Consider the following 19,189-nt stretch of genomic DNA (forward strand, 5'->3'; position numbering starts at 1 on the left):
ATACCGTTGTTTTTTTATCCACCACTCTCTTGCCATCACCATTATAGCTTAAAGGGAATCCAAAGTGCACCCAAACACCAGACCTGTTGGTTATTGGAGGATCTTCTCATTTCTAGTCTGTTAAACGCATTGGCTATTTTGCAACGAGCCTTCAGCGCGTACTGAGTGAGCGAGCGCCTGCTGAGTAGCCTAACATAAACATATAAGATGGTGTTTTTTTCTTCTTCGGGAGTGTCAGGGGCGTTGCCTGTTACGTTGTTTGGGTTATTGGGCTACCTTGTTGAACGCATATCATTATATTTCTCTCTCTCTCTCTCTCTCTTTTTTTTTTTTTTCCAAATATAATTAATTACTCCAACGAACCGTTCGGTATACATAATGCGTACCGCGTACCGAACCGAAAGCGTCGTACCGAACGGTTCAATACGAATACGCGTATCGTTACACCCCTATTATAAACATATACCGTATTCAGTACAAACCAGGCTACAATAATATATAAATAGCATGAATGTACATTATTGTGTTTTCGAGAAAAAAATTTTTGTGCGTGGTTAGTGAAAAACGTCTCAAGGTTATGAATGTAACCCTGGTTCCTTGAAGGAACGAGACGTTGTGTCAAGCGCTTTGGGGAACGTCCCTGACGAGACCGACTCTGAATATCGTGTGCAATCTTTCCGATGGAAGGGCGTGATGTCACAGGCGGGGTGACATTGCGACCAGGAAGCTATAAAGGCACTTGCCGCGCAGCTGACTTCAGCTTCGAGTAGGGATGCAAACGCCGGCAGGGGTGCCGGGAGTATGGCTCTGTGATGCAGCGTCTCGTTCCTTCAAGGAACCATGGTTACATAACCTTGAGACTTTCCTTTTCAGGAACTCGAGCTGCGCAAGCGCTTTGGGGACGATGTGCCCACGCGGCCAGACTTCCAAATCCATGCCTAGTGTGTATCTGAAGAGCACAGCTAAGACGAGAGAACAGAAGAGTCCTGAGTGGCTCGCATATCAAGGTCATAAAATCTGACAAATGTAGAGGGCGTGGAACACCCCGCAGCATTGCAGATGTCCAAGAGGGACACACCTGCTGAAAACCCTTTCATATCGCGAGTGGAGTGAGCCTTGGCTCCCAAAGGAAGGGGAATACCAGAGGACTCATAGGATACGTTGATAGCCATGACTATCCAATGACTTAGGGTCCAAGAGTTTTCTTTATTTTCATGACTATGAAAATTGTAGATTCACACTGAAGGCATCAAAACTATGAATTAACACATGTGGAGTTATATATGGTATTATATACATAAAAAGTGTGAAACAACTGAAAATATGTCATATTCTAGGTTCTTCAAAGTAGCCACCTTTTGCTTTGGTTACTGCCCTCACACTCTTGGCATTCTCTTGATGAGCTTCAAGAGGTAGTCACCTGAAATGGTCTTCCAACAGTCTTGAAGGAGTTCCCCGAGAGATGCTTAGCACTTGTTGGCCCTTTTGCCTTCTGTCTGCGGTCCAGCTCACCCCTAAACCATCTCCATTGGGTTCAGGTCCGGTGACTGTGGAGGCCAGGTCATCTGGCGCAGCACCCCATCACTCTCCTTCTTGGGCAAATAGCCCGTGATGCTTTCAGTGTGACTAGTCATGAAAATAAAGAAAACTCTTTGAATGAGAAGGTGTGTCCAAACTTTTGCTCTGTCCAAATAGAGGTTGGATATTTAATAAATTGTCTAATCCAGTTGACTTTAAATGTATTGTTTAATGTAGTAAAGTCCAGGAAGTTGAGGCCACCATTATCATATGTGTTCATTAAAATAGTTTTCCTTTTAAAATGTATCCTATTTTTCCAAACAAAATAAAAGAGCATCTTATCAATCTCCTTAGAAATATTATTATCAACATGAAGGGCCATTGCTGTATAAGTTAGCCGAGATATACCTTCTGCTTTGGAAATCAAACTCTTCTCTTTATTGATAATTTTTTTGAAAGCCACTGATTTAATTTCCTTTTAGTATTTTGAATAACAGGATTAAAATTTAATACTCTTCTGTTCGGTTGATTCTTATTTACTATAATTCCTAGGTATTTGACTTCTGTTTTGACCGGAATGTTACAATAAGATGCCACTGAACCTTCTTTGACCACCATAAGCTCACACTTCTTTACATTTAAATAGACATCAGCTAATAACATTATAATAAGTTCTCTATCAATAATAGACATACCTTTAATTGTGCTGGCTTTGATATGATTCGCAAGGGGTTGACTAATTATCAAAAATAAATATGGAGAAACATGGCAACCCTGTCTAATTTCTCTAGACAGGTTAAATCTACTAGAAGTGCCACCAAACAATTTAATTGAACTGTTACGATTCTTATAAAGGGTTTAATTGCATTAGTAAAGAAATTTCCAAAACCAAATTTTATAGGAGAATCAAAAATAAACTGATGCTCTATGGAGTCAAAAGCCTTAAAAAAATCAATAAAAATAATAAAACTATTATCTATATTAAATTCTGGATAATCCTAAATATCTAATACTAATCTTATATTGTTTGTAATATGCCTATTTCTCATGAATCCATATTGTGCTTCTTCTATAATTGAATCTAGCACAGATTTCAGGGCCCGTATTCATAAAGATTTTAAGAATCCTCTCAGAAAACTCTTAATTTAGCTTAAAAACTTTTACGAAGGAGTCTTAGCTTAAAAGCGATTCGGGACCGATCTGAGAGCAACTCTGAGTAAGGAAAAGACAAAAACTTTCATCTTAGTGAGTTATTTATCCTATCTGACCGTTCTCTCTCTCTCTCTCACACACACACACACACACACACATTATATGTGGGTTTATATATATCCTTTTTTTATTTACCATGCTTGTAATTTCCTATAAGGTATTTGATTGTCTTAGAATGATAAAAAATTGTTCCACTCTTTCTAATTACAGTGATTGCTGTCCTATTTAAGTGGTGGTTTGAATGTTGGTTTTAATTTATCAAACATGGAATCAAAACCAAGAAGGTCAAGTAAGCCAAACTGGACAGAGGAACAGTGTTTACTGTTAGCCCAGTTAGTGGATGAACACAAGGCCATTCTTAAAGGAAAATTCAGGCCAGGTGTCACAGCAAGGGACAAGAAGCAGACATGGGAGCGTATAGCACAAATATTAACGGTTCATTCCCCCTGCTTGTACGCACCTATAAGCCTGCTATATTCATAAATGCAGTTTTTCAAGCCTGCAAGGTGGGAATGTCCAGTGGAAACAAAATGAACTGCAACAAAATAAGATGTTCTGAAAGTGCTGTAGTTGTTTGTGTGATCACTCTGCTTACAGAAGGTTGTGACAGACTCAAATCATCACTATTGCATTGTTGCATTTTCCCAGTTGCCAAATATCGTAATGTAGTGATTACTTTAATTTATATATTAAATTATACATTATTATATAATCTATAGCGTCTTATTAACTCACTGTCATCCATTGTCTGCAACACATTTCTTCTGCCTCTTCGTCTTTCTGCCATTTTCTCCTCTGCTAAAGAAACTCTTAAGCCTCTTAAAAGTCCTCGTCCATGCTCCTAACAAGTTTGACCTTAAGACCTCTTTTAAGGGTTAAGATGCTTTCTGAATTACTTTTTTCTTTACTAGGATTTATTCTTTAATTTTAAGAGTAAACACCCACATTTCTAAGAATTTTCTTAGAATTTTGTCACTAGGAGCTACTTTTTGCATTAAGATTCTTCATGAATACGGGCCCAGTCTTTTAGCAATGATCAGGGTAAATAGTTTATGATCATTGTTGAGTAAACTAATTGGACGCCAATTATCAAGATAAAATAGATCCTTTTTTGGTTTGGGAATTAAAGTTATTAACCCTTGAGTTAAGGTGGGAGGAAGACACTGATTATTAACAATTTCAATAAAGTTTTTTTTAGCAAAAAAGGGGCCAAATCATCAGCAAATAGCTTATAAAATTCAAGTCAAACTCCGTGCCTGGAGATTTATTATTTTTCAAATTATTAATCGCTTTTATCACTTCCTCAACAGAAATATGCATGTCACAAAATTCTCTCTCATTTTTGTCAATAGTTATATAGCTAAAGCATCAAAAATAGATGGAGAGTAAGTATATGTTAACGATGAGTCAGAGACATTCGGATCCATGTGCAGTACTTTATTAAAAGAATGGTCAAACAGGCAATGATCAGATAACAGCGTCAGGTATGCAGGGGACATCCAAAATCAGAAACAGTAACAGGCAAAGGTCGGGACAGGTGGCAGAGAATCAAAGTTGGTAAACACTATCCAAAGTCAAAGACTGAAGGAACAAACACTAGGAAAGAGCTCGGAAATGCCAGACAGAACTAAAGTGTGATGTGTGGATGAGTGCAACCTTTATAGTGTCACTGATGGGAAACAGGTGAGGTTCAATAATGATTTCCTAGGCAGGGGTTTATGGGAAATTAAGTCCAGGGTGTACTGTGTCATGTGAAAGTCAGTTTCTCAGGAAGATCAACTGTGGCTTGACTTGACTCATGAAGTATAACTGTGGTTTTACTTGACTCGTGGGTGTTTATGGTGACCTGACCTGATTCTGGACAGTCAGCGGGGACCTGACTCTGGAAGATCCACTGTGAGTGCCATTTCATGCTGGAATGCCAGATTGGAGCCCATCTTGTGCAGTGGCGCTGGACTGGTGGCCATCACAGGACAAGGCTCAGGAGTGGTTGTACTGCAAAAGTACCAAGTTCCTCCTCTACAACAACCACAGTATATGTAGAGCTGCTCAGTTGGAGTGCCAATAATTGGAGTTCAATAATAAGTTCCTAGGCAGGGGTTTATGGGAAATTAAGTACAGGGTGTACTGTGTCATGTGAAAGTCTGTGTGGTGAATAAACGGATGTGCAGTGACCGGATCATAACATTAGAAGTATATATTTTATTATAAAATTCAGAGCAGTAATTAGAGATTAGTTTATGCTCCTTTGTAACAATCCCATTCACATTTAATTTACTTAAATTATTATTAATATGGTGTCTCTCTAAATTAAATAAGTATTGTGAATTTTGCTCGTCTTCCTCAAGCCAACGCCTCCTTGTTCGAACAAATGCACCTCCAGCTTTCCTTCTATAAAGTTCATCTAGTTTGGTTTGTAGATCAGATAATAATATTTTTTTCTTCATTTAATAAGCTGTCTGGACATTTATTTGTTAATTTAGTAATTTCAACAATAATGGTGGTTTCTTCAGCTCTTTTTTATTTGGCTAATCGGCTGCCAAATTTCCTTAAATATTTAGTGACCTCTAACTTCAGAAGTTCCCTATTTGAACAAAAATAATTCTCCTTGTTAGCTTTACCCCAAAATTGGCATATCAAAATCTAGACACCTCTCTTTTTACTTCATCATACATTAACAATGAATTGTTGAGTTTCCAGTATGCCCCATTATTGAAACAATTTGTATTAGATAATTTAATATTAATATTTATAGCTTTATGGTCTGTTAATGGTTTAGAAGCAACATCCACTACCACATTATCTATATTAAAGTTCTCAAACACTAACCAAAAGTCAATACTGGACAAACTGGACCCTGTTTTATTGCTCCAGGTAAATGACTCCTGGTCTATTAGATCAGTATTAGAATTTCCTGTTTTCATGTTGGTAAAATTTGTCTTTTTCACAAGTGGAGGTTTAGTCGGAGTTACAGGGTATGGTGGAAATTCGTTCTTCATCATCCACCATATGCTTGTCTCGATCAAACCGCTTTCGTAGCCAAGGTCGTTATTAGCAAGCACGTCAGTTTTTCTGGAGTCACTGGTTCTCTTTTGTGCAGGTTTGTGCTAGTTTCAAGTTGAAAAATATATCTTACAAACCAAAACGTACGCAATTATGCTGATAGTTACGTTAATTACTTTTCTGAGAAAGGTTTGGTGCTGAAAGCCCTCTGACTATTCACAACCTCTGACTATTCACAAAACATGTTGCATCAACAAGTCTGCAGTCTGGCCTGCTGTGGGAATCTTGGGTAATGGTATAAGGTGACAAGCTTTAGAAAATCAGTCTACCACCACCAGAATTGCAGTGTTACCTTGAGATTTGGGTAGACCTGTTAAAAAGTCCAATGATATGTGGGACCAGGGGCATCTAGGGATGGGTAGTGAGTGCAGCATGCCATGAGGGTGGGTTCTGGGTTCCTTATTCTGGGCATACACAGCACAAGCAGTGCTGGTGGCAGTGAAGAGACATTTATGGCTGACTGTTTAACATAAAAGAGAAACACTGCTTGCACCTTCTAGTCTGTTCAGGGACGCCATCAATTCTGATGTCGACAGATACCAGGAGGCTTGTAAAAAAGCGCCAGCGTTCTAGCAATTTCTCCCTTGCTGTTCTCTAGCTCTAGGGGCTGCTGGGCGGGAGCAGTCACGGCCATGTACCAGCCCCTTAAAACAGGGATGTTCAAAAGTTAAGCATCGCCTCTCGCACTCCACTGCAACGGGACTGAGGTCACCAACACTCTAAGTTGGTGGCTTCCAAGGCGAGGCCCGATCTGAGGGTCGTGCTTCAGTCGAGGGTCTCAAGAGAGACAGAGAGTCTGGGTTCTACATCAGAGATACAAAGAATGATGGAGGGTTGCATCCTATTTTAGATCTGTGTCAGCTAACCCGCTCAGTCACTCTGATTTAAGATGCTCACTATCAAACAGGTCGTGGAGAATTGATTTGCTATAATAGATCTAAAAGATGCATACTTTCATGTCTCCATCCTTCCGACTCACATGAAGTTCCTAAGATTTCCTTTCAGAAGTGAAGCTTACCAGTACCGAGTTCTTCCTTTTGGCCTAGCATTCTTACCCCAAACTTTCACAAAGTGTGTGGATGCTTCTCTGGCTCCACTGTGACTTTAGGGCATTTGTATACTAAATTGTGTCGATGATTGGTTAATTCTGGCTTAATCAGAACAGATGGTGGTTCAACGAGATGTCGTTCTCACCCATATGGGAAAGTTGGGGTTAAGATTAAACACCAGGAAAAGTGTGCTTTCTCCATTACAGAGGAACACTTATCTGGGCGTGGTGTGGGATTCGACCACGATGCAGACAAGATTGTCCCCTGCTCAGATCAAGTCGATCCTCAGTGCAGTCGCGATTGGGTTATTGGGTTTGATGGCAGCTGCATCCAATGTGATGCCACTTGGCCTACTGTACATGAGACCCCTACAGGGGTGGCTTAAGATTTCGCATGATTAAGGTCAGACAGCAATGCCAACGTGCCTAGCACTCTCACCCCAAAGGAACGTTTGTCCAAACAGTGTGATCACAGAACCTGGTTGAGGTGCATTCATGAGTAACTACCCTGCCTGTGGTCTGTGGAGTGACACAGACATGGAAAAAGTGTTTCTCTACCTCTGTAAGGGATATACTCCTAAGGTTCACTTCTGTTACACCACAGTGCTTAAGTCCTTCAGTCCTCCTTCAGACCAGCAGAACCTCAACTGTGGAGAAGGGCAGACAAGCTGTTTGTGTGCTATGGTCCACTTAAGAGAGGCCTTCCAGCTACAAAACAGACCCTCAGTCTGATAAGCATTTTCTCATGCAGCATCTCGTTCCCTTCAGGGAACCATGGTTACCATGGTTTTTATCTGATTTGCACTCTCTTTCTCACTCTTTTGATTGTTTTTGGTAGTCTTTTCATACATACATACATATATATATATATATATATACATACATATATATATATATATATATACATACACATGTATATATATATATATATATATATATATATATATATATATATATATATATATATATATATATATATATATAAAGAATCCCCTTAGAATACTTATTTTGGTTTCAGTACTGTACCTTCCTACTTCACTTTTGGTTCCACATTCTTTCTCTCTTGAGCACTTATTTTTTTCTTAGCACTCAGTCTCCTCCCTTGTTTCTCATCTCTTCCCCATGCTCTTCTCATTCACTGTCTTGTCCAGCACAGTTATTGATCTCTCGTTCACTCAACTAATGCACTTTCTCCCTCTCTCTTTTTCACAAACATCTCTTCAACATCACTCAGCTAAAATTTGAAATGTACTTTTCCTCCATTCAGTGTCTTCAATTTTATTTTATTGGTTCAATTGAATTGAATGATGAATTGAATGACCTCAGTAGACAAAACAATCAAAGTGTTGCGGCTTTTAGACAGTTAGCTTTGAAGCTATTTTGAAACTTTAAAGCCATTCTAGGGTTCTTTTAACATTTATTTGGGCATGTATTTGTATGTATGGACATAATCTAAACACTTGTAAAAAAAAAAAAAAAATTTAGATTAGATTAGATTAGATTAGATTAGATTCAATTTTATTGTCGTTGTACAGAGTACAAGTACAGAGCCAATGAAAGGCAGTTATGCAGAATGGTCAGAAAAAGAGAAAATATCCAGTGAGAGGCAGATGTGTGGACGAAAATGCCTTGTTAAAGGGTTGGTTCACCCAAAAATGAAAAAAATATGTCACTAAAGGGTTAGTTCGCCCAATTTGCAAAATTATGTTTTTTAAGTATTTAACATTAATACCTTACCCTCATGTTGTTCGCAATCCGTAAGACCCCTGTTTACTTTTGGAACACAGTTTAAGATATTTTAGATTTAGTCTGAGAACTCTTAGTCCCTCCATTGAAGCTGTTTGTACAGTATACTTTCCATGCCCAGAAAGGTAAGAAAAACATCATCAAAGTAGTCCATGTTACATCAGAGGGTCAGTTAGAATTTTTTGAAGCATCGAAAATTTTTGGTTCAAAAATAGCAAAAACTACTACTTTATCCAGCATTGTCTTCTCGTCCGTGTCTTTTATAAGAGAGTACAAAACAAAGCAGTTTGTCATATCTGGTTTGCGAACAAATCATTCGATGTAACCGGATCTTTTTGAAACAGTTCACCAAATCGAACTGAATTTTTTTAAACGGTTCGCGTCTCCAATACTCATCAATCCGCAAATGACTTAAGCTGTCAACCTTTTTAATGTGGCTGACACTTCCTCTGAGTTCAAACAAACCAATATCCCGGAGTAATTCATTTACTCAAACAGTACACTGACTGAACTGCTGTGAAGAGAGAACTGAAGATGAACACCGAGCCGAGCCAGATAATGACTCGTTCACGTAATAACGCTGTATATGCATCCGACAGTTGGACTGCAAATTTCATTTAATAATTATTTTGAGGTTAATAGCAAATAAAAACTGTTCAGCTTCTGGGAAATTTGTGAAGCTCCGCTAGGCTATTTTAGTTCCCCTCGCTCCACAACAAAATAATTTCAATTAACAGTATTTAGAAAAGAACAAGAATTACAAATATAAGAAGCAATAGCAATATTAACTGCAAACCAAAACTAATTAATTTAGACTAAAACGAAACTGAAACCAACTTTGGGTTTCTCATTCGACACAAAATCAAAGTTTCCGTATTCGCGATGTATTTGAATAACAAATGATTATAAAAAAATAGCCTAATGTTTGTAAACATTTTGTTTCTGCATTGTGTCTATTTTTTTCTCTAAAAAACTTATATTCAAGTTTCTCTCTCTCTCTCTCTAGGCTCTATATATATATATATATATATATATATATATATATATATATATATATATATATATATATATATATATATATGGCAACAATCACTTTCTGGGGAATAATTAACTCAAATGAAGTGAATATTCATGAGTCTATGAATATAACGTGCTTATTGCTTACAAATATTAAATTACCCAAAGAGGGAATATTTAATCATTTAAAGGTAACCTTTACTAGAATTAATTTAAGTTACTCTAGACAATCTGTTCGTCCAGCGAACTGGAAGCTAGACTTCCTTATCAAAATTCAATAAAAATACCCTTCTTACAAACTCCAAGAAATATTAATCTTCTGATCAGGAAAAAACAATATTTTCTGTGTCTGTACTACTAAGATTACTGAAAATTAATTCATATAAAACAAAGCTCGTAGCGTAGATCACACGATTCAGGGACTTCGATCTCAATGAGCAATAAAACAATTCAATTCAAGCAAATTATAGGATTTAATAAAAACAGACTAAAGAGTACATAACTACAATTCACACGGAGTAAATATGAGTATATAGCAAAACGAAAATACAATTTAAACAAGGTAAATGAACAAGAATAATAATGAGATAAATGAGAGAGAGAGATAAAGAGAGAGAGAGAGAGAGGGAGAGAAAGTGAAAGTGAAAAGCAATCTCAGCGTGGCAATTTCAAACAGTTAACTTTGCAAGAGACCCCAAGTCATTGGATGATTTCACAAACATGGAATAGCCTAGACAACCTTAAACAGCAATTTTAGTTGCGATATAAGAAAGTACTTGCTTTGATCTGGCTCTTGTGCGTAGCTGCGCTCAAATTGTCCGGTATGTGCGGCCTCAGCGTGGTTCTTTCCAGAGCAGATGATGCGCGAGCTCGATGGTTAACGCGAATGTAAACTTTGCCAAAAGATGACTAGACTTAAGTTCGTTTGGCTCGTGAGGGCAATTGAACGAAGTCAAATATCAGCAGACAATAAAGAAAAACTAGAATGAAACGAAAAGTAAAGAAGAATAACGGAGAACTTCTTGAAGTCCGGTTGCAAAGCTGGGAATCCTCTTTTCTCTCTGGCGGAATGCCCCGAATACAGGTTTCCCTGAGCTTTTAAGTAAATCTAGGTTTACACCTATTTTTTTAGTATGAGCCAATGAAGTGTAAACAAACTAAGGCGGGAAAAATCTTCTTTGTTTGCTGATCTCCGCCCACTGGTCTAATTTATGGCGATGTCAAAGTTAAACATTTTTCTTAAGCAAGATCGTTCCTCTGAAACAATGCATCTTTTTGTAATTTGCTATCAAGATTCGTTACAGTCGTGTTTTTTACGATTATACCGACACTAAGAACTATGATTTTACCAGTCCCGTATCCAAAGGTACAGAGTTATTCTTAACGAAATGCATATAAAGTTTGCATTAAACACACAGTAACATTCATATATTCCACTATGCCGCATACATACATTTGAGCACAAAAAGGGAGACATTAAAATACATTTAGAGGTAGTTTTAGTAAAAGAAGGTCCATGGGCCAGCAAAAATGCTTGTGCCTGTTTTTGAGTGTGTGTGCGTCTCATGAATGTGTGTGCGTCTGTTTCACTGGAATGTGCGATCAAGAAGGGGGGGGGTGTTTGTCTTCCCTTTTGAAGTTCGATATCGCATCTCTGGATAGTCTCCAAGGTGTTATAACTCTCATCCTCGCCAGGACATTGCCGTCATGGCGGCGCCCAGGGTGGTGAGTTATGTTGTAAGAGGGTTGTAAAACGAAAGTCCTTGTTTTTTCTTTAACTCACGTTCTGGTCTTTGAGTGTAGAATGTGTCAAAAGGGGTCAGGATTCATTAACATGGAACAGATGGTTGAATACCATCCGCTCATTGATGTTACATTCCCCCTTTGTGGTCGGATGATGCCCTGTGGTCATTATCGGACAACACCCACCACCATGGTCGGATGGCAGGTGAATCCTGACAGTCGGGTAGCAGGTGTTTGTTAGGGCTGAGGACTCAACTCGATGAGGTCCTTATCCGTCTCTGGTGTGTTACCTTCCCTTCGGGGTTTCCATCGGAGACCTCCAATCCTAGTTGTCTTGAGTTTAGCTGCAGAGATTCGCATCTCGTTGAGTTTCCTGTATAGGACTAAGGCCACGCCAAGGGTCAGGGTGTGGCCGACGACCATGGAGATGCACAGTGCTGTGTCAGCTGCAGTCCAGGCTTGGACAACAGGTGAGGTGTTCAGGATGGGCAATCGAGACAAGGCTTGGAGGGCTGCGTCGACGGGAGCAATGTCAATGAGCTGAGGCCCGCCTTTTTCAATCCACAGTTCCAACTCCGGACCTAGGGTGAAGTTGTAGTTCTTGAAGAAGGATGGGATTTCTAGTTCTGATTGGTACTCTTCACTCGGAAGATGGTATAAGGCCAGATCGTCGAGGTGGAGGATGGCCCCTCGTGGGACTTGAATCCACATGCTCTGGTCGAGCAGATTGACACGGGTGGCTGTGTCATGCTGGTCGTAGGTCAGTGTAGTGGTACGTACTGGAGTGTTAACGAGCCATCTATCACCTACAATCTCAGCTTGCGTCTCGGTGACGTGGCTGCGAGGCTGGGCATCGGCAGGGCAACGCGTGTCGCTGATCATGGGTTGCAACCCGCAGATTCCATCAGTATTGTCTCTGAGAAATGGTTTGCTGGGGCAGAGGTAGTGAATGTCTTTAGTTAGGGTGCACATGTGCAGGTTTGGGGCTAAGTACAGCTGGGTGTTGCTGTCATGGTACGCCACCACCTCAGGGGTACGTATCTTGATATGAGTGTTATCCTTCCAGAACCCCACATTAACAATGTCTTTGAGTCTGTAGATTCGGCTTGACTCTATGATGGGTAAGAGAGTAGGCAAGGTGGATTTGCATAGGATCAGTGGGTGTGGTGATGGCGGAAGCCAGCACATCTTGCACCAAGCTTAGGGGTATCAGGTATGGTGGAATTCTTCCCATGGCTAGACTGTCGATGGAAGAACTCACTTCCCGTAGCATGTCAGTCATTAATGCTGTGACCAGCTGCGTTTGGGCAAAGTCATTCTGGAACACAGTGAACAGCTGTTTCATGGAGTTCATGGTCTGGTTCAAAAGCACGCTGTGGGTGTTGAGAATGACCACCGTTCCTTTCAAAGTCTTTCCAATGGTTTGCAAGGATGCACTCTGTGTAGTGAGTTGCTCTTTTAGCTGTGGAAGTTCAGTCTGAATTTCAGCCACATGCCGTCTCACAGTGGCTATATTTACTGCATTGACACTGGACATACCAATGTTGAACAGAGTTCCCACAGCAGCGGCGGCTCCGAGCAGCGCTCCCAGGAAACGTTTGGGGCGGCGGTTGTGTCCACCTAGTTCCGCCTGGGTAACAGTCATCTTCTCAAGTTGGTTGAGCATGTGCTTGACATCGGCCTCGGCGTGCTGGAGGGAATCCTCTGTCCAACGGGCACCGGCCCAGCTGTACTGGGCTACTGCGCGGGGGTAGTGTGCTCTGTAGACGTTGCAGGGGTCGAGTCGAACGTATACTTTCTGGGTGTACGTCCGACAATTCGTGATCAGGAGTCCCGGTTGCTCTCTCAATACAATGCCCGAGGCAGGACCCGGTGTGATAATGTCTGATGACGGCTGGCCTCTGGTTGACTGGAAGCACAGGATGAGAATCCACAGCAGCATCCTGTTACAGGCCAGAGAGAGAGAGAGAGATGGGGAGGAAAAGGGAAAAGAGAGAGAGGGAACAGGTCAGTGAGGTTTGTCCCGGGTTGGATGGGACAGTCTTTTCGCTTCGATGGCGGCGATTGGTGTTTAGCTTGCATTGGCCCCTCCCTGTCTTTCTCTGCTAGTGGCCACATGTCTCTTTATCTGGTTATGGTGGACCCATTTGAGAACTGGTTCTCTCGATCCCCGACTTAGCTGGATTTGGTACGCAACTGGGGAGAGTTTGTTCATAATCTCATGAGGTCCCGTCCAGTGTGGCAGGAATTTCTTTGACAGCCGCTGGGGGCCTGTCTGAGTTGGCGGGGTGAAGCGGTAATACAAGACCCTGTCGCCCACATTCAGTTCCTGGTGTGACGCTTTCCGATCATAGTATGCTTTCTGGCCTTCAGCGCTTTTTTGCAGGTGTTGCTGGGCAAAAGCAAACGTTGTTTTCAAGTGTCTATGGAGCTCGTCAAGGTACTGGAATGTGGTGTAAGCAGTGACAAGGTTGGAGTCTCCTGGTTGATACAGCAAGTGTAGTGGCAGGGTCATCTGCTGCCCAGTCATGAGTTCAAAAGGGGACACCCGTGTTGATTCCTGTGGGGTGGCTCTGATGGCCATCAACACAAGGGGTAGTTTCACATCCCAGTCTTTCTGATTAGCAGACACATACTTTTTCAGCATGGCGACCACCGCTCGGTTCGATCTCTCTACCTGGCCGGATGCAATTGGATGGTGGCTGATGTGTAGTTTAGCTTGTACCCCTAGGCATTTCCAGATCTGTTGCATGATCTCGGACGTGAAGTGGGTACCTCTGTCTGAGTTGACTCTCAGTGGCAATCCGAACCGGGAGAAGATATGGTTCATCAGGAGGTATGCAGTGGTTTGGGCAGTGTCATTGGGTGCTGGCAGACACTCTACCCACTTGGTAAACTGGCACACCACCGTGAGGAAGTACTTGTTGCCTCTTGTTGATCTGGGCAGGGGCCCTACCCAGTCGATTTGGAGGTCTGACCACGGGAACGTGATCCCTCTGCGTTGCAGTGGGGCTCTGTGGTTTGGGTTTGCTGGTGTGAACTGGCAGCACACAAGACATTCTCTGACGTACTCTGTCACATCTTGTTGCATGCCGGGCCAAAATGCCACCTGTCTCAGTGTGTCATACGTGGCTCTGGCACCGTGGTGTCCAGCACATGGTGTGTCGTGGGCGTACATTAGCATTACCCCCTTTTGGCATCGTGGCACCACGAGCCGTGGCGATGTGCTGTCATCAGGTGCAAACCACAGAATGTCGTCTTGTACACGTAGCATGTGTCTGGTGTTATACAGGTGTCGGAGGCACGAGTCATCATTGAGCTCAGCTTCAGTGATAGGGTGGTTGGAGGGGTCAGAGAGGTGGTTAAGAATTGTCTTTATGGCAGTGTCAGAGGCTTGCATATCCGCAATGTCGTTGTTGGAGATCTGCGGAGTTAGCGATAGCGACTGTGAGGCGGGCACTGCCACAGGTGAAGGTCGTTTGCTGCGGGTTAATACTGCAACATCGGGGCTGGGTGTGGGTTCTGGGGTTGACCACACCTCCCCGTGTAGTGCGCCTGTTTTGGCGAGGGCGTCGGTTTTATCATTTAAGTCTTTGTCCAGCCCTGGTAGCTTAGAGTGTCCTTTTACCTTCTTCCAGTACACAGTCATATTGTGCATTTCGGTGATGTTATCACATTCTTGGAACAGGTGTTGGTGTTTGACTGGCTTGTTGTTTGCCGTTTTGAAACCATTCTGTTTCCAGCCGGTAAGGTGGCACACAAAACTGAGTCTGGCATAGTTAGAGTCTGTACAGATGAGGATTTCTCTGATGTCATGGGCTGATGCGATCTGCAGAGTTATGAGAATGGCTGCTATTTCTGCATATTGTGATGACTGGGGACCTAACTTGAAGTGTTGTGGGGAACACGGCTGGTCGTTGACCCACAGCACTCCTGCACCTGCCTTGAGGATGCCATCGTGGTTGTAGGAGCATCCATCGACGTAGGCTGTGAGCATGCCCTGACACGCATTCTCTTCAAAGTATCTGTGACAGGTCGGTTGTTGCTGTTGGGGTTCTTGCACGCCCATTTCTTCTGCAGATATGTTATCAGAACAGTTTTGGCATGCGGCCAGGCCATTGCCCAGTGCAGACTTGTGATTCTGTGCATACCGTGCCTCAACATTGCGTCCTTGGAGAGCCATTAACCATGTGGCTATGCGTGAATTGGTGACCACGCCATCTCGGATTCGCTGGCTGTTGAGGAACATTACTGGCTGGTGGCAAGTCTCTATGATAACTTTCTGTGCCCCAATGTAATTGGAGAATCGCTGAATGGCCCATACAGTGCAGAGCAGAGCTTTTTCACAGTCTGAGAACTTACACTCTGGTGGAAGCAGTGTCTTGCTGGCATAGGCAACTACTTTCTTGTCTTGATCATGCCGTTGGTACAGGCCAGCACTGAGACATTGGTTGGAGAACCCAGCTTCCAGGTAGAATTCCTTTTGTGGATCGGGGTAAGCAAGACACGGAGCTGTGCATAAATGTCTTTTTAGTTCTTTCATGGCGTGTTCTTGAGCCTCTGACCAGACGAAAGGGCAGTCCTTTTTTAGCAGAGCTGTCAGAGGTCTGGCAATGTCCGAGTAGTTTTCGATGAACTGTCGAGAGTAATTGCATACCCCTAGAAAACTCCGCAGCTCAGAGACGTTGGTGGGAGGCTTGATGTTCTGAATGGCATGAATGCGGTTTGACTGAGGTTCAATGCCTTGGGATCCGATGAGCAGGCCCACGTAGTTAACCTTAGTTCGGCACCACTGTCCTTTGTGGAGGGCGATCTTGGCTCCGGCGGTGGATAGTTGGTTCAAAACATAGTCTATTTCTTTCAGGTGGTCGGCCACCGTTGTGCTCTTCATGAGAACATCGTCTACATAGATCAGGTTGCCTCTCATTCTAGCGTCTGGGCAGGCTTTGTTCAGAAAGATGTTGAATTCAGCTGGTGAGTTGGCGTAGCCGAACGGACACCTGTTGAAGGTGAACTGTCTGTTGCCAAATGTGAATGCCAACTTGTGTTGGTCTTCCGGGTGCACCGGAATGGTCCAGAATCCAGAGGCCACATCAAGTGTAGAGAAGATTGTGGCTCCTCTGATTCGGGGTAGTTCTTGTTCTAGCTGGGTCATGGGCCATCGTGACAGCGGCACCTGTTGATTCAGTTTCCTGTAGTCAATGGTGGGTCGCCATTTGCCGTTAGGTTTGAGGACGGGCCAGATGGGGGCTGAGTAGGTGCTGTTGCATGGACGGATGACCCCCTTTTCAAGCATAGATTCGATGATCTCCTGCACTGGTTCATGTGAGGCGATGGGAATCTTGTACTGTCTGACAAAAGTGGGAGGAGCATCAGGGTGCGTAGGGATGCGCACCGTGTGGAGGTTGGTGAGACCACAGTCTAGAGAGTCTTTGGCAAAGGATTATTTGAACTTATACAGAACTTGTCTGAGTCCTTGACGATCCGTATCGCTTTGAAGTGCATTAGCGTCTTGTAGAATTTGCTGCACTTGAGATTCAAAACCTGGGTAAGGCTCCTCCATCGGTGTGTCATCAGTCGGGTTGGCATTGAGAGGTGTAGTAGGTTCATGAGCCTCACCGACGTTCTTGTGGGAGACTGTGTATATTGTGAGGTGTTCATCCTCGGTCAGCTCTGTTCTGCACACTTGGTCTTTAGGCACCGACATAACAGATGTGATGGCAATGAGTTTGAAGGGTGCAGTGAACAATGTACTGTCTGTACTCCCTTCGGGTATCAGTGCGGGTGGAATGGGACCAATGACAGGTAGTACAAGTTCAAAATCATGAAAGTCATGGCTTACTAGCCATCCCAGCCGGTAGGCCTTGGGAATGTTGATGTCAGTTGCCGTGCAGTTGTTGAACAGGATGTAGACTACACGAGATGACACTTCAGTGAGGGGTGTGGCTTCCAGTGTGAGTCCGAGTTCCACACATTCAGGTGAGGGTTGGAAGAAACCCAGCGTGTGGTTTAAGGTTTGACCCCATCGCATTTTGAGCCGAATAGCGACCCCTTTGGTGTAAGCTGGTACCACCGTTTCCTGTTCGTTGACTAAAGTGCAGACTTCTGGGATGGTCTGCCCTGATATGAGGTTGTCATGGTTGATGGAAACGTGTGGCTGCAAAGTCAATGGGGCCCATACAACTTCATTAAAAGTGTCCACATGAGCCTTGAGGGCGAATCAAGAGGTCTGCTCCAATGTAAACATCGTGTGGCAGGTCCGGAAGGACCAGGAAATAATGAGTCAGGCACCGATAATTCCATTTCACATGCAAAGCGCAGATTCCTCTAGCAGACACCATTGAGGATGGGTGTGAGTTCAAAGGGAAACGAGTGCGCTTGCTGGCATAAGGGAGGTCAGGTGTCTTCTCAGTGATTGCATTGTACAGTGACAGACTAATGGCTGAGTTGTCTGCCCATATGGCCAGAATACTGTCCGTTGTTGTTATATCATGCAGCTGCAGTTCGGTTTTGGGGCAGTAGGTATCAGAGTCTTTAGTGGCCTTGAAGGTACAGAGGATCGAACTTGAGCCTTGGTTTGTTGTTGAGGCTGGATACCTATGGCTGGCTGCTGGGGTTCCCGTGACCTCTGTGACCCGACAGTCTGGCTCTGTGGGAATTCTCGTGACCTCTGTGACCTGACCGTCTGGCACCGGCGACCTGTGTGGTTGGAGGGGAAGAGGTTCTCGCACTTGAGCCCAGACTTTCAGCTGTTTGAAATCTAGTAAAGGTTCAAAGCGATCAAGCAGGTCTTTCCCGATGAGAAATGAATAATTGTTCATTGGTGAGACATAAATAGGATGTACTAGGCTCATAGGTCCGATCGTCAGGTGGATGGGAGCTACATTTCTGAGCTGGATGTCATTTTGGCTGTATGACTGCACATTCAGCTTGCAAGTGTGAAAATTTAGAGTTCGATTCTGTCTCTGAGCTTCAAATTTGAGCTTATCAAATAGTTGAGCCGAAATCAACGTGAGGTCTGAGCCTGTGTCCACAAGGGCTTCGAGTCTCATTTCCTTTTCTAAAGTGATGGTTAGGTAGAGTTTCCGAGCCACTCCCTTCTCGATCAGGTTCCCCAGGAGTTTTGATGTTGGGGCTTGTGTTTTGATCGATAAGCAGTTAGGGTATGTTTTGTGTGTTTCGTTGTGGGTACAGATAACCAAAACAGCACTTTCTGGCACCTCAGTGTGTGGGATGATGCTTTCTTGGTCAGGAGGTGCAGACGTCAGCTGGACTGAGTGGGTGTTGCTATTGTTTGATGAGGCAACAGCTAGTTCAATAGTTCGTGGTTGACAAACAGTGTTCTGTGTGCTTGGTTCAGTTGTGGAGACGTTGGGAGTGGTGCTGGTTTCAGGCATAAGGTTTAGTCATGCGGTGTCTGGTTTATCCTTCTTGTCCTCCTTGTGAGGTTTCTGTTGAAGGAACTCTCTCAGTATTCTCAGAAGTTCTGCAGCTTCGGATGTGGCTGCACTTTCCTTTTTAGATGTGGGCTCAGCCTTGAGTTTCCAAGTATCACGTCGAGAGTGTTCCCCCTCCCGCCTCCCTGGGCTTGGTGTTCTGGAGGCTGGAGGTTGGCTAGTTCTGGGTCGCCGGCCGGCTTCCCAGGTGCCCCCCCCCCTTTTGGTTATGGGAGGGGCGAGGCCGGTCCCAGGATATTCCAGAGCGGTCGTTCTGGGTGCTTCGGACGGGCACCACCACCACGACCGCGCTGCCCTCTGCTGGCTTGGAACGGTCTTGACTCCTCGGTTGATGGGTGTATACTGGGGTGCTGTTGGGCGCCCTCTAGGGTCAACTCTGAATGGG

Source organism: Carassius auratus, unplaced genomic scaffold (genome assembly GCF_003368295.1).
Source record: "Carassius auratus strain Wakin unplaced genomic scaffold, ASM336829v1 scaf_tig00216036, whole genome shotgun sequence".
In the NCBI taxonomy this organism is placed as follows: Eukaryota; Metazoa; Chordata; class Actinopteri; order Cypriniformes; family Cyprinidae; genus Carassius; species Carassius auratus.